The sequence below is a fragment of the Microtus ochrogaster genome, unplaced genomic scaffold (assembly GCF_000317375.1).
Source record: "Microtus ochrogaster isolate Prairie Vole_2 unplaced genomic scaffold, MicOch1.0 UNK22, whole genome shotgun sequence".
In the NCBI taxonomy this organism is placed as follows: Eukaryota; Metazoa; Chordata; class Mammalia; order Rodentia; family Cricetidae; genus Microtus; species Microtus ochrogaster.
The window spans coordinates 3,183,744-3,189,987 of NW_004949120.1; the positions used below are offsets into that span (position 1 = coordinate 3,183,744).

Here is a 6,244-nt window from a genome sequence, read left to right on the forward strand (position 1 = left end):
CCTGGCGACTTCTAACACAGTCTGCTATAATGTTCTGAACTGTTGTGCATGAAAGTTGCACAAGAGTTGATATTTGCTGAACAGACGCTACATAGAAAACCTGCTACACTTTTGTCCAAACAACAGTAGAACTCTGTGAGTTAAGATTATCTGGATTAAAATCCAGACCGTTTGATAATAGCCCTGCGCTTTTCCTGGCAGACAGTTCTGTGAATGGTCCACCTCTCCCCTGGTACCCACGCATGATTCTTTAAGGGCTAAAGTGCTTATCCAAAGCTCTGCATGCTTGATGTACAGACCAAAGCAAGTGCTTATCAAAATAATCAAACCTCGTGTGAATACAGACAGAGGCCGAGTCCCGGTCAAATCGGAGTTTTTGAACAAGGGCTTAGAAACATGCTTAGAAAATGGATCTCAGAGCTCCACAGAAGTAGAAAGAGGCACAAATGTTTTGTGCACACTTAAATGATTTCTATCGTTGCTTCTTTTTCTGAAAAAGGGTCTCATTGTGTAGCTCAGGCTAGCTTGGAATTCAAGATCCTCCCTCTATCTCCTGAGCACCAAGATTGCAAAATTTTCATATATATATATATATATATATATATATATATATATATATATATATATGAATTAAAAGAAAGCTAACTTAATGCTATTTCCCTAAATGTTGGGTTCTGGGAAGCACTATTTCCCTAACTATTGAGTTCTGTCACTTTCCATATCTGTTTTAATCTCTCTCCTTCCCTTCCTCTCTCTCCCTCTTTCCTCCTCCTCCCCCTCCACTTTACTCCTTCATATTCTTTATGACTGCTGACAAAGGAACTCAGAAAAAAATTGGAAAGAATAGAAAAGATGACTTTTTTCTTGCCCATGGACTCCAAATCCAAGGGACAGGGCATTAACTCCTATAATGATTTGCTCTTTGCTTCCATCTGCATATCTGGTCCAATTATACTAATAAACGGAGAAAGCAAAGGGAGACATTATACTAACAAGTGACGTTTTTAACTTGCAGGAAACCCTGGTTTCCTCCATGCTTAGTCTCCTTTAGCAGGTCTCCTGCAGCCTTAACACACAGCAGGGAGAGCGGCACTCGCCACCCCAAGGCAGGATGGATCTGTGTGCCTCTGCATGGAAAATTGGTCCACATGTGATTTAGCTTTGAGTTGTGTTGTGTTTCTTATACTAATATAATATTGTTCTAGTGCTTGCCCCTGATTAAAGAAATAACATAAATAAATAATTTATAATTTAATTAATAAGGTATAATATGCAAAGCACAGTAATTTCAAACAGCTTGTAATGTCTCTAATGTACTTTCAATTTTTTATTTTACATAAGGGCTATATTCATTATGTAGTTATGATAAACATACTAATGAATTTTATTACAGGAACAAATTTAAACATGTAAATGAGATCAAATAGTATTAAAATGCAAACGATGGTGAAACTTATTACAAACTAACCTTGCCAGTATCCATGGAATGACGCTATTTTAAAACTTTGTGACTTGTGTCTCTTAAACAAAGGCATCGCCTTTTACAATGTCCCCGAACATAGGAATTGTGAATTGCAGGCTTTATTCTCACATGAAGCTCCCTAACCAAAAAAAAAAAAAAGAAAGAAAAGAAAAAAGGAAAAAAGAAAAAAGTTAACAAGAATCTAGGGTTTGCATGTAACTTTGGATGACAATTAAAATCCCGTTTCTTGTTCCAGTGAACAGTAATCTGTGCATAATTACATTCAAATGAGATATTAGCATTTTTTGTGCTTACTCTTTGTTAATTGCAGAGTTCAGTCACCATGCTGATGCATTTGATGGAATCAGGCAACCTTATTGACCTGATGCCGTAAGGCGAGTTGGGAAATTCTGCCGTATTCTTCATTTTTTAAATTTTTTTTTATTTTGGCATTTTAAGAAGCCCTGCTGCTTTTATTACATTCCTGACACTTTTGTTAATAAATCATTGCAAAGTTAATGAAAATTGCATTCAGGCATATCCAAAATAATTGTGTCCTTTGTCATGCTAATAAATTGAAAGATGTTGATCCAATGGGCGAATGCATGCCCGTTATGGGGAAGTTTGTAAGATGGTGCCTGTTGCACCGGCTTTCTCCCAAATCACCTGTGCAGAAGGTAAAGGAGAAAACAAACCTCCATATGCTTCATTCCATGTTTTCTAGAGCAATCCCTTTAATTAAGTCAGTAAATGGGTAAATTATATCTGCACGGGAAGATAGAAGTATTTGTATTATGATTTATGAAAGGCTGTTAATATCAATAGGAACCAGCAATAATATAATACCATACTCATAAAAATATGAAAACCATGTTTAAATGACCTTTCTGTCGTGCCTGGGGACTTTTCGCATTTATATACGACCCACTTGATTTAAAATCACAACTGCAATAACCTCACATTTGTTTCTCAAGTCTTCTGCTATACTAATTTAGAAGAAAAAGTAAAGGAACTTGACTTTTTTATTTTTAAAAGATGATCTTTTTGGCAACGCATCAGATCTTTCCACTAGCTAAGTCTTAAGTGAACAAGGGTGCCAATGAGTGTGCTTGGGAGAAAAAACACTGTCATTCACACACAGTGTGAAGCAGCTCTCAGTGTTCCAGGTAAGGAAGGAGATTCAATTCCAAAACACTGATGCTCACGTTAGATTTTTATTAACACAAACACATATATGTGTGTGTGTGTGGTGTTTTTTCCAAATTTATCTCAAAGAAGAACTCCAAGTTATTGTTGTCTTGGGGAGTTCTTAATTCATGCAGTAGCCCATCGTGCTGATTTTAGGTAGGTATTTATTCTGCTATTCAATCAAAAGCATAGTTTCCATAACAACTGCCACATCAGAAGAAACGTACAGCTTGGCATTTGAAATACAGGACTTCTTAGGAGATATGCTTCCTGACATATTGTGTTGAACTTGTGTTCCTTTCATTTTCTTTTAGCTAGCAAGATCTGTGTTTCTATAAAGGACCATCGCAGTTTTGCATAATTATTACAATCCATCTGCACATTTCCAGGATTTATATTAAAGTAATTAAAGCCATTTTGTATTAGTGGGTGCTGTGTGGAACCGGCTTGGATGCAGGATTCTAAAAGTTCCCACTCGCCTGCTTGCTGCGCTGTAATTTGGAGAACAGAATGTTCCGTAAATGAGGTTTGGGAATACTGCATTTTTTTTCCCTTTCTTCCCTTTCTTTGCAAAGTAACTTTTTTTATTCCTCTTGTGGAAAATGGAATAAAAGGTTCACCTAGGGACTGGAATTAATGTAGTCCTTCAGCCTAGGGTTAAAAAGAGCAAAATCACAGCCAGCAACATTGTGCAAACTCTAATATATTTAGCTTTTTCTATAGAGAAATAATAAGTCTGTGTTTCTAAGGCAACTTCCTTCCAGAGAGCTGCGGCTATTTAATTTATATGCTCATTTTTCCCAGCAGTATTTGTTCAAGGTAAATGAGGGTGGGAATTATTTACCCCATTTCATGGATGGGATGATTGAGGCTGCGACAGATAAATTCATACAGAATAGATAATGAGGCTTGTAATAATGTACTGGGCAAGGGTAGACATATTGCAATGAGTAATTACTGGACTCTGTTACATCAAACTCACCATCAGGATGACCTGAAAGTGCCATGTAGTATATTGAAGTTGCTGAAAAAGAATTATGTAAGTTCAGAAAGCTTACAAAGGACAAGCTTCCCCAATCCACTCCCCCTCCATTTCTGTTTAGAACAGGGCAAGTCTCCCATGAGTACTGACAAACCATAGCTTTTCAAGTTGGAGTAAGCGTAAGCACCGCCCCGTGTATTAAGGCTGGGCAAGGTGACCCAGTATGAGGAGAAGGGTACCAAAAGTCAGTAAAAGTGTCAGAGACTCTACTAAGGTTCTTAACGCTTGGGCTGGGTTTCAAGTGTTGAGCATTTGGCTTGCAAGCGTCTGATTTTTGCAAGTGGTCCATAGTAGGGAAGAGAGACTTTGTCTAGTTAAAAAAAAAAATAGCATTCTTTCAAAATAAGGATTAATTCACATTTAAAAAAAAAAACACAGAGTAAAATTGTCTCCCCAAATGGAGAGGATTCTTGCTTTTGACCCTGTGGACAGTTCTCTCTAACATTAAACTCTTGTTGTTGGGAGAGCAATGGGCAGGTGGAGGCAGAGAGCTCCTTCTGTTCGAAGACACTTATCTGCAGACCTTTGCTACCGTGCTTCCTAGCATGTGTTTATTAACTCTTCATTCTGGGACCTCACCATCCACTGGTGTGGTCAGATCATGGTTAGCATGCTTTGCCACTACCTGGAGCATCTGCAAAGTCAATGTGCTACGGACTTCTGGCCTCTTGCATAACAGTAGAGCTGCACTGTGCAGGTGTCCAGAAGTAACTAGTTCTAAGGTCTGTAACTAAAACCAGAGTTTTGCTTAGATTTTGTTTTTGTGTTTTAACATTGATGAGTATGAAGGAGAAGTCAAGCTAGACATCCCCATAGCTGTTGGGTCCATGGTCCCAGGAGGGGAGCCTTTATTTCAGTTTTGCTTTCTGTTCCTATCACAGGTCATTCCGTTTCTGCATTTGAAAAGGAACTTCTGATGCTACTGTGATCTGAGCTCCATAAACATGAAAATGTAACCTAGAGAGTTCTTAAGCCAGAAAGAGGAAAGTTAGAGGAAGAGAATTTAAAATACACTTTGCAAAGCAGCTCTTGAAATTATGAAACTTTAGGCTAGCAGTGTATTTTGAAAGTAATTTAAAGAAGTTTTGAACTCATTTTATAGATGATGGATCCCAATGAAGTCAGAAATGAAGCCAAGCAGGACTTGGGGGATCATCTGAGATGGGGAGAATTCAAATTGAATTGAGCTTATAAGATGGGGATAAAGACAAAGGGGTCATGTGTGCAGGAAATGTTTTCAGTGCTGTGCCGGTGTGAGCAGAACACTGGCAGAACCACCGTTTTACACTTCTGATATTCTCAGGGCTTGTCCTTTGGATTATAATTGGCTAGTTCTCCCAAAATAATCCTGCAGGAACACACGCACACATACACACGCATTCTAGAGAAACTCTCAAAAATGTAACTATTCATGGACACTACAGGTGAAATACAATTTGAAAAAAGGACTAGTGAAAGTTTCTCTTAAGGTGGATGGAATCCTACTTCACTCATGTGTGGTAATAAGAACACCAAACTGGAACACTGACTGTTGTTCAGATTATAGAAAATCGGTTGACTTACACACACCTCCCTTTCATATTTCATGTGTTTTTCTTTTTTTTAAAACCTTTTATATATCCCAAACTGCCACTTAGGAATGGTTGATGTGTTTGCTGATTCAGTGACTGTGTCCTGGCTTGGTCTGTGGCTGGTATTTCATTTCCAGTGTGGTAGTGAGAGTGAGCCTATGCCGGAACATAAAAGTTTAAACTGTCTTGGGTAAATAAGGACCACGGAATAACAAAAATTCCAGTGTATGAGATTTTTAATCTCAACTAATAACCCTAATCATTTTTTGACTTTTAACTTCAAATTTTTTTCTTGAAGCCTAAGTGCTCAAGAATAAGACCACATGATATCTAACTTTGTAAAGTTACATTGCATTTATAATGAAGTCACGGTGCTTACACAATGCGCTAACTTAACAAGATAGTCTCTATGGGCCCAGTGTTTTCGTTTGAGAAAATATACAGAATATTATGTGAAATGTTGACCCTTCCATAATTTTTTTTAATATGTCTTATTGTGTTCTACACTTTATGATTCAGGGAAGAATTTTGTTGTTGGTGATGGTTAGATACATTATAGTAGATCTTGTCAGAGAAGCTTCCTTTAAATTAATGGAACATGGAGTCACTAGAAGGCTTCTCTAGGAAAGTTCAGAAGGGAGCAAAAATGAGGGAAAACACAACTTCTGTGCATACATCCAGGTATTATTGGTCCTTCAGTCCAAACACCTTGGTTGATTCCCATCAGACATACAAAGCCTCCTCCCTACCTTCACCCTCTGCCCCTCCTCTTCACCTCTGCCCTTTTACCCTCTGCCCCTCCTCTTCACCTCTGCCCTTTTACCCTCTGCCCCTCCTCTTCACCTCTACCTTCACCCTCTGCCCCTCCTCACACCTCTACCCTTTAACCCTCTGCCCCTCCTCTTCACCTCTGCCTTCACCCTCTGCCCCTCCTCTTCACCTCTGCCTTCACCCTCTGCCCCTCCTCTTCACCTCTGCCTT

General features: G+C 38.6%; 1 long non-coding RNA gene across 1 annotated transcript in view; it reads left to right on the plus strand.

Moving 5' to 3' along the window:
• Positions 1-6,244, plus strand: part of LOC113458416 — a 218,483-nt gene that overhangs the window by 137,661 nt on the left and 74,578 nt on the right. The gene's annotated exons all lie outside the window — the stretch shown is intronic.